The 10,392-nt window shown below is 38.0% G+C and overlaps 1 pseudogene; it reads left to right on the forward strand.

The window, feature by feature from the left end:
* The first annotated feature begins 2,208 nt into the window (after positions 1-2,208).
* LOC129505219 (tigger transposable element-derived protein 1-like) lies at positions 2,209-3,937 on the forward strand (annotated as a pseudogene).
* Positions 3,938-10,392: the final 6,455 nt, after the last annotated feature.

Genomic DNA, 10,392 nt, shown 5'->3' on the forward strand with positions numbered 1-10,392 from the left:
TATTGTCTTTTTATTCTCTACTTTATCTCTTTCTGCTCTTATCTTTGTTATTTCCTTCCTTTTGTTAACTTTGGGCTTTGTTTGCTCTTTATCTAGTTGTTTGAGATATAAAGGTTGTTTATTTGAGAACTTTTTTCGTCATAGAGGCATTTATCACTATAAATTTTCCTCTTAGAATTGCTTTTCCTGTGTCTCATGAGTTTTGATATATTGTGTTTCCATTTTCATTTGTCTCAAGATATTTTTATATTTCTCTTTGACTTTGACCCATTTCTTGGTTAGTAGTATGTTGTTTAATCTCTACATATTCATGAATCTTCCAGTTTTCTTTCTGTAACTGATTCCTAGTTTCATACCATATTGCGTAGAAAAGACACTTGATGTGATTTCAATCTTTTAAAATTATTAAGACTTGTTTTGTGGACCAACATATGATGTACCCTGATGAATATTTCCTATGTCTTTGAGAAAAATGTGTATTATGCTTCTGTTGAATGGAATATTCTGTCTATATCTGTTAGGTCCACCTGGTCTAACGTGTAGTCTAAACCCAATGTTTTCTTATTTATTTCCAACCAGATGATTTATCCATTATTGACAATGGATACTGAAATTCCCCCCCCCCCATTATTCTATTGGTATTTCTCCTTTCAGGTCTGTTAATATTTACTTTATATATTTAGGTGCTTCTATGTTGAGTGCATAAATATTTATATTGTTATATATTCTTGATGAATTGACCCCTTTATCATAATATAATGATTTTTTTTGCCTCGTTACAGTTGGCTTAAAGTCTATTTGTCTGATATAACTATCCTTGCTTTTTTTTTGGCTTCCATTTGGATGGAATACCTTTTCCCATCTTTTCACTTTCAGTCTATGTGTTTTCTTTAAAGCTGAAATGAGTCTCTTATAAGCAACATATACTTGGTCCTATTTTTTAAATACATTTTGACACTCTATATCTTTTTTTTTTTTTTACTATTTATTTACTTATTTACTTACTTATTCTTATTTAGAGAGTCGGGGGGCAGGTAAGGGTAAAGGGACAGAGGGAGAATCCCAAGCAGGCTCCATACTCAGTGTAGAGCCCAACACAGGGCTCAATCTCAAGACCCCAAGATCATAACCTAAACTGAAATCAAAAGTCAGAGGCTTAAGTGACTGCACCACCAAGGTGCCCCCTTTGTTTTTTGATTTAACAATTTAGTACATTTCTGTTTCAAGTTATTATTGACATTATGAATGTACTACTGATCATTTGTTAAATGTTTTCTCATTGCTTTGTAATTCATTTCTTTCTCTCTTGATCTCTTTCTTTGTGATTTGATGGTTTTCTATAATGGTATGGTTTTTCTTGATTGGGGGCAGGGGAAGACATGGAAAGCCATCCTCATAATGATTACAATGTTAAATGTTACACTTACTTCCTTTAAGATTTTTTAATTTTGTGAAATCACCCTTTAAAATAGGTTTATTCATCGTTAAAGATCTAAGTCGGGAATTCAAAGATGAAGAGAAGCATATACGATAACTGAGTTAAACCTGCTGGAGCATTTTTCTTACCTGAATATCAACTACTTAATTCTTGCCTAAAAGTTCAAAACACTTTTAACAACTAACACAGATAATTGTTTTTTGGGGAAAAGTCCTCTAAAAAATAAGCATACTTGAGCAATTTGTAGCTTTACAAACAACTTAAAACATTTTATTAGTCAAAATTCCCAAAGTTTACTTTGAACACAAAACCTTTCAGCAATTTATCATTTTGTTGTCAATTCTTAGTTTACAGGTATACTTCATTTTATTGCTCTTCACTTTATTGTGCATCACAGATACTGTGTTTTTTTACAAATTAAAGATCTGTGGCAACCCTGTATCAAGCAAGTCTATCAGTGTCATTTTTTCAAGAACATTCACTTACTTGGTGTCTCTGTGTCACATTTTGGTAATTCCTGAAGTATTTCTAACTTTTTTTCATTATTGTTATATTTGTTATGGTGATCTATGATCAGTGATCTTCAACATTACTAATGTAATTGTTTCGGGGCACCATAATTCATGCCCATATGAGACAGTGAACTTGATAAATGTGTGTGTTCTCAGTGCCCCACCAACCAGCCATTCTCCCTCCTCTTTCCCTTTCCTGGGGCCTCCATGCTCCCTGGGACACACAATATTAAAATTGGAACAATTAATAACCCTACAATGGCCTCTGCATGTGCAAGTGAAAGGAAGAGTCTCAAGTCTCTCACTTTAAATCAAAAGCTAGAAATTATTAATCTTAGTGAGGAAGGCATGTTGAAAGCTGAGACAGCCTAAAAGCTAGGCCTGTTGTGCCAAACGGTTAAGCAAGTTGTGAGTATAAAGGAAATGTTCTTGGAAAAAATTAAAAGTGCTACTCCAGTGAATACAGGAATGATAAGAAAGCAAAATAGCCTTGTTACTGATGTGGAGAAAGTTCGAGTGATCTGGAGAGAAGATCAAACCAGCCACAGCATTCTTTTAAACCAAAGCCTAATGCAGAGCAAGGCCCTAACTCTCTTTAACTCCTTTGAAGGCTGAGAGAGGTGAGGAAGCTGCAGAAGAAAAATTTGAAGTTGGCTGAAGCTAGTTCATAAGATTTAAGAAAAGAAATAGTCTCCATAACGTCAAAGTGCAAGGTGAAGCAGCAAGTGCTGATATAAGCTGCACCAAGTGAGTTTTCCAGATGATTCAGCTAAGATAATTAGGGTGGCTATACTAAACAACAGATTTTCAGTGGAAATGAAACGGCCTTCTATTGGAAGGAGATGGACTAGGACTTTCATAGTTAAATAGAAGAAATCAATGCCTGGCTCCACAGGCTGATTATTATTAGGGACTGATGCAGCTGATGACTAAGCTGAAGCCAGTGCTCATTGACCTTCTGAAAATCCTAGGGCCCTTCAGAATCATGCTATTCTACTCTGTCTATGCTCAATAAGTGAAACAACAAAGCCTATATGACAGTATACCTATTTATAACATGCTTTACTGAATATTTTAAGCCCACTCGAGAACTACTTCTCAGAAAAACAATTTCTTTCAAAATATGACTGTTCATTGACAATGTACCTGGTTACCCAAGAGGTCTAATGGAGATATACAAGATGAATATTGTTTTTGTGCCTGCTAACACAGCATCCATTCTGCAGCCCGTAAGTCAAGGACTCACTTTGACTTTCAAGCCTTTTATTTAAGAAATACATCTCATAAAGTATAGTTGACATAGATATTGATTCTTTTTATGGATCTGGGGAAAATAAATTGAAAACCTGGAAAAGTTTCACCCTTGTAGGTGCCTTTATGTACATTTGTGACTCATGGGAAGAGGTCCAAATATCAACATCAATAGGAGTGTAGAAGAAGCTGGTTCCAACCCTCATGGATGACTTTGAGAGACTTAAGACATCAGTAGAAGTAACTGTAGATATGGTGGGAAAAGCAAGAGAACTAGAATTAGGTGTGACTAAATTGCTATAGTCTCATGATAACACTTTAACAGATGATAAGTTACTTCTTGTGGGTGAGCAAAGAAAGTGGTTTCTTGATATGGAATCTGCTCCTGGTAAAGATGCTATGACCACTGTTGAAATGACAATAAAGGATTCAAAATATTACATAAGCCTATTTGATAGAGCAGCAGAAGAGTCTGAGAAGACTGACTTCAATTTTGAAGGAAGTTGTACTGGAGGTAAAATGCTATGGAATAGCATTGCTGAAGAAAAATTATTTGTGAAAGGAAGAGTCAATTGATGCAGCACACTTCACTGTTGTCTTATTTTAAGAAATTGCCATAACCCAAACTTCATCAACCATCACCCTAATGAGTCAGTGATCATCAATATCAAGGCAAGACCCTCCACTAACAAAAAGATTACAACTCACTAGAAGCTTGGATAATAGCATTCTTTAGGAATAAAGTATTTTTCAATTAAAGTACGTACATTGTTTTTTAGGACATACTGCTATTACACACTTAATAGACTACTGTAGAGCCTAAATATAACTTTTACATGCTTTAGAAAACCAAAAAATTTAGTTATCTCTCTTTATTGCAGTAGTCTGGAACCAAACCCACAATATTTCTGAGGTATCTCTCTCTCTCTCTCTCTCTCTCTATATATATATATATATATATATATATATATAATATATATATATAAAATTTTATTATTTATGTATATATTAAAGTCTCTATATATAGACTTTATTTATATACATATAGACAATATGTATTTGTATATATATATATATATATATATATATATATATATATATATAAATAATTGCAATTAGAATCCTCAGGAGGGTAGCTTTCCCTACCAAACTCCTGCCTATATCTTCAACCAATAAATTGTCTCATAATAAAATATTCCAGTAGTTCTTTAAGGTCTAATATCTGTACTATAAATAAATATTTTGAAAAAGTCTTAATATAAACAAAGACAGATTAATCATTTACTATGGGCCAAATACTGTGCTATGCCATAAGGACATAAACAAATAAATAGGATTGGTCAGTGTAGTTGTTGACATTATAGTAAGCAAATTATGAAATATTCAATTTGTATAACTTTCTAAACTCTCAAGTGAATGCACCATCTTATTAAGTATTATTTTTAGATTGCTCTGTCACAGATTTGTCACAGATTAAATTGTCATTAATGGAAAATCTTCCATAAGAGAAGAAATTTGTAATTTCAGAGAAGCAAGGTATACCAGTAAGAATTTAAACTTTTGCTACACTGAATAACCAATCACACAATCCAACGAAAAATAAATCCTTTAGGAAACAAAAATACGCTCTTTGGTTTATTGCATTTGTAGAGAAAAAGGATAGTTGGCTGATTTTTCTCCCTTTTTTCAAAAGGTTGTTTAGTGCCATGTAGAAATAGCTATATCACTTGGAAAATAAGTCAGATACTGTCTGCTCTTTAATAAATATTCCTTAATGAATAACCTTAAAGTTATAATGTTTTCCTCTCCTTTTGAATAGTAACTCTCATTCTGTGGAAGCAAAGAAATAATTTTAAATGGATCAAATGAAATATATCTTTTGAAATCCTTACTTAATTTATGTACTTTCTCTTCCAGGGGACACAGCTGAAATAAACACTGCAGTTATGGCACAGATTGAAGAAAGAAAATCATGCACAGACATTATCAACAATAGCCAAGCCATGGAAACAGCCCCAAAGTCCATCAGTTAATTAATGGATAAAGATGTGATATATATACACAATGGAATATTACTCAGCCATCAAAAAGAATGAAATTTGCCATTCACAATGATGTAGACGGAGCTAGAAATAAGTCATTCAGAGAATGACAAATACCATGTGATTTGACCAATATGTGGAATTTAAGAATACAGATGAATATACTGGGGATGGGGGAAGAGAGAGAGAGAGAGAGAGAGAAACAAACCATAAGAAACAACTTAAAGATAGTGAACAAACAGGGTTGATAGAGGTAGGGGATGGTCTACACGGGTGATGGGTATTGATATGGGAAACAAAAATGGAAGAAAAAATATTAAATTAAATTAAATTTCCTTACTGTCTACAGCCCACTGACAAGTCCTTGAACCAGGCAGAGTGACATTCCCCTAGTGGTTCGACTGCCTCCATGTTGACACTTTGCTAAGAACAAAAACCAATTTTAGCCCAGGCCCCTATAAGTCAACTTTAACATATAAGAAGTCCTTTGGAAACTTCCTTTATCTCTACCCCACCCCTAGAATACATGTTGGCAATCATCCCCCAAGTATGTGACCCACTGATATACATCTGAAGGGCCTCATGATTGAGGTTTTATTAGATGGTAATAAATGACCTTTTCCCAACAATAGCTAGCCCCCTCAAGGTCCTAGAAATCTTATTTCCAAAATTCCTTAGAGACTTAGGCTATCCCTAATCCCTTCTTAATTTAAAGGTACGTAATCTCACCCCTCACAACCCCAGAGCAGCTTTCTGCCCACAGGTCCTGTCCCTGTGATTTAATAAAAACACCTTTTGGCACCAAAGACATCTCAAGGATTGTTTTTTGGCCATTGGCTTCGAACCCTAACATCTTCCCTACATCAGGTATTAAGGAGGGCATGGGTCGTGTTGAGCACTGGATGTTATATGTAAGTGATAAATCACTGAATTCTACTCCAGAAACAAATATTGCACTGTATGTTAACTAACTAAAATTTAAATAAAAATTCCAAGAAAAAGAAAATCATACACATGTGTGAAAAGATTATCTATTTTGCTAAAATAGAGAAAATGTGAGTAGGTGATTTGGCCCTGGAGCTGCTGCACACCAACTGGTTAAAAAACAAAATAAACTTTCTCCATTTGCCCCTCTTCTTTTTTCTTCCCTTTTCACCCTTCCTTTCCATTTGTTAGAAACTCATATGAGAAAAAGAGTAATCAGGATTAGTTCTGGAGATCCAGCTTTCTTTTATTTGCACTCATCATACTCAATAGCTTTCGATAAAAAAAGATTTTTTTTATGCCTCAGTTTAATATTCTGAATACAACTAATTGGAGTATTTCAGTATGGTTTACACATGTGGGTAAATGTGATTCATCTCTGACCCTCATATTTTATCACTTTGAAACATAAATTTCTCACTTTTGGAAATGTCTTTTTGGTCCAGCATGACTAAAAAATGATGTTAATTTTAGGTAAATCTAGTTTCAAGGAATGTGTTATTTGTTGCATGAGGTTATTTGTTGAAGCTTCATGGTTTATTCCCTTATAAACTACACGTTAACCTTGATTTCTTTCCTTGAATTTCTTTGGGTTAACTGTGGGGAGTGGGAGGCACAGAGGGAGAAAGAAAGAGAGAATCTTAAGCAGGCTCCACACCCAGCACAGATCCTGATGCTGGGCTCCATTTCATGACCCTGAGATACAGACCTGGCCAAAATCAAGAATTAGATGCTTAACTGACTGAGCTACCTAGGCACCCCCTTTTTTTTATTATTTGGCCAAAATTCTTCTTCAAGAATTTAACTTATACATGGTATGTAGTAAACTATCATTCATAGATAACCCAGTAACGAATGTATATTCATACCCTTAACAAATGCCATGAACTATGTATTCAAAGAATTAGAAAATATATGCTCGGGGAGGGGCAAGATGGCAGAAGAGCAGGGTCCCCAAATCACCTGTCCCCAACAAATTACCTAGATAACCTTCAAATCATCCTGAAAATCTACGAATTCGGCCTGAGATTTAAAGAGAGACCAGCTGGAATGCTACAGTGAGGAGAGTTCGCGCTTCTATCAAGGCAGGAAGACGGGGAAAAAGAAATAAAAGAACAAAAGGCCTCCGAGGGGGAGGGGCCCCGCGAGGAGCCGGGCTGAGGCCGGGGCGAGTGTCCCCAGGACAGGAGAGCCCCGTCCCGGAGGAGCAGGAGCTGCACCAACCTTCCCGGGTGGAAAGGGGCTCGCAGGGAGGTGGAGCAGGACCCAGGAGGGCGGGGATGCCCTCGGGCTCCCGGGGACACTAACAGACACCTGCGCCCCGGGAGAGTGCGCCGAGCTCCCTAAGGGCTGCAGCGCTCACGGCGGGGCCGGAGCAGCTCGGAGGGGCTCGGGAGCGGCTCCAGGGAGGGAGCTGCGGGGCGGGAGCGCGAATCCCACAGCGCAGGCCCCGGAGCACAGGGCGCCGGGACACAGCCTAGAATCCGGCCTCCCCCCGGGACAGGCAGAGGCCGGGAGGGCCCAGGACAGCGAGGACGCTCCTGCCCCGAGCTGAGCAGATCAGCGGCCCCGCCCCGGAGCCTCCAGGCCCTGCAGACGGAGAACCGAGAGCCCCGAGCCCCGTAGTTCCTGCGGAGGCTGAATCCAGGCTTCCAGAGTTGCCATAGCAACTGCGGCTGTTCCTCCCGGGGCCTCACGGGGTAAACAACCCCCGCTGAGCCCTGCAGCAGGCAGGGGCAGAGCAGCTCCCCCAAGTGCTAACACCTGAGAATCAGCACAGCAGGCCCCTCCCTCAGAAGACCAGCTGGATGGACCAGTTCCAGGGGAAGTCAAGGGACTTAAAGTCTACAGAAATACTCCTTCGTGTTTTTTTTTTTTTTCTTTTTTTCTTTTTTTCTTTTTTCTTTTCTTTTTGATTTCTGATTGCTTCCCCCACCCCCTTTTTTTCACCTTTCTTTCTTTTTCTTTCCCTTTTTCTTCTCTTCTTTCCTTTTTCTTTTCTTTTTCTTTTTCTCTTTTCTTTCCTTCTCTCTCTTTCTCTCCTTTTCCCAATACAACTTGTTTTTGGCCACTCCGCACTGAGCAAAATGACTAGAAGGAAAACCTCACCTCAAAAGAAAGAATCAGAAACAGCCCTCTCTCCCACAGAGTTACAAAATCTGGATTACACTTCAATGTCAGAAAGCCAATTCAGAAGCACTATTCTACAGCTACTGGTGGCTCTAGAAAAAAGCATTAAGGACTCACGAGACTTCATGACTGCAGAATTTAGATCCAATCAGGCAGAAATTAAAAATCAACTGAATGAGATGCAATCCAAACTAGAAGTCCTAACGACGAGGGTTAACGAGGTGGAAGAACGAGTGAGTGACATAGAAGACAAGTTAATGGCAAAGAGGGAAACTGAGGAAAAAAGAGACAAACAAAGGACCATGAAGACAGATTAAGGCAAATAAATGACAGTCTAAGGAAGAAAAACCTACGTTTAATTGGGGTTCCCGAGGGCGCCGAAAGGGCCAGAGGGCCAGAATATGTATTTGAACAAATCCTAGCTGAAAACTTTCCCAATCTGGGAAGGGAAACAGGCATTCAGATCCAGGAAATAAAGAGATCCCCCCCTAAAATCAATAAAAACCATTCAACACCTCGACATCTAATAGTGAAGCTTGCAAATTCCAAAGATAAAGAGAAGATCCTTAAAGCAGCAAGAGACAAGAAGTCCCTGACTTTCATGGGGAGGAATATTAGGGTAACAGCAGACCTCTCCACAGAGACGTGGCAGGCCAGAAAGGGCTGGCAGGATATATTCAGGGTCCTAAATGAGAAGAACATGCAACCAAGAATACTTTATCCAGCAAGGCTCTCATTCAAAATGGAAGGAGAGATAAAGAGCTTCCAAGACAGGCAGGAACTGAAAGAATATGTGACCTCCAAACCAGCTCTGCAAGAAATTTTAAGGGGGACTCTTAAAACTCCCCTTTAAGAAGAAGTTCAGTGGAACAATCCACAAAAACAAGGACTAAATAGATATCATGATGACACTAAACTCATATCTGTCAATAGTAACTCTGAACGTGAACGGGCTTAATGACCCCATCAAAAGGCGCAGGGTTTCAGACTGGATAAAAAAGCAGGACCCATCTATTTGCTGTCTACAAGAGACTCATTTTAGACAGAAGGACACCTACAACCTGAAAATAAAAGGTTGTAGAACCATTTACCATTCAAATGGTTCTCAAAAGAAAGCAGGGGTAGCCATCCTTATATCAGATAAACTAAAATTCACTCCGAAGACAGTAGTGAGAGACGAAGAGGGACACTATATCATACTTAAAGGATCTATCCAACAAGAGGACTTAACAATCCTCAATATATATGCCCCGAATGTGGGAGCTGCCAAATATATCAATCAATTAATAACCAAAGTGAAGAAATACTTAGATAATAATACACTTATACTCGGTGACTTCAATCTAGCTCTTTCTACCCTTGATAGGTCTTCTAAACACAACATCTCCAAAGAAACGAGAGCTTTAAATGATACACTGGACCAGATAGATTTCACAGATATCTACAGAACTTTACATCCAAACTCAACTGAATACACATTCTTCTCAAGTGCACATGGAACTTTTTCCAGAATAGACGACATACTGGGTCACAAATCGGGTCTGAACCGATACCAAAAGATTGGAATCGTCCCCTGCATATTCTCAGACCATAACGCCTTGAAATTAGAACTCAATCACAAGAAGAAGTTTGGAAGGACCTCAAACACCTGGAGGTTAAGGACCATCCTGCTAAAAGATAAAAGGGTCAACCAGGAAATTAAGGAAGAATTAAAAAGATTCATGGAAACTAATGACAATGAAGATACAACTGTTCAAAATCTTTGGGATGCAGCAAAAGCAGTCCTGAGGGGGAAATACATCACAATACAAGCATCCATTCAAAAACTGGAAAGAACTCAAATACAAAAGCTAACCTTACACATAAAGGAGCTAGAGAAGAAGCAGCAAATCGACCCGACGCCCAGCAGAAGAAGAGAGTTAATTAAAATTCGAGCAGAAATCAACGAAATTGAGACCAGAAGGACTGTGGAACAGATCAATAGAACCAGGAGTTGGTTCTTTGAAAGAATTAATAAGATAGATAAACCATTAGC

Source organism: Nyctereutes procyonoides, unplaced genomic scaffold (assembly GCF_905146905.1).
Source record: "Nyctereutes procyonoides isolate TBG_1078 unplaced genomic scaffold, NYPRO_anot_genome, whole genome shotgun sequence".
Classification (NCBI taxonomy): domain Eukaryota; kingdom Metazoa; phylum Chordata; class Mammalia; order Carnivora; family Canidae; genus Nyctereutes; species Nyctereutes procyonoides.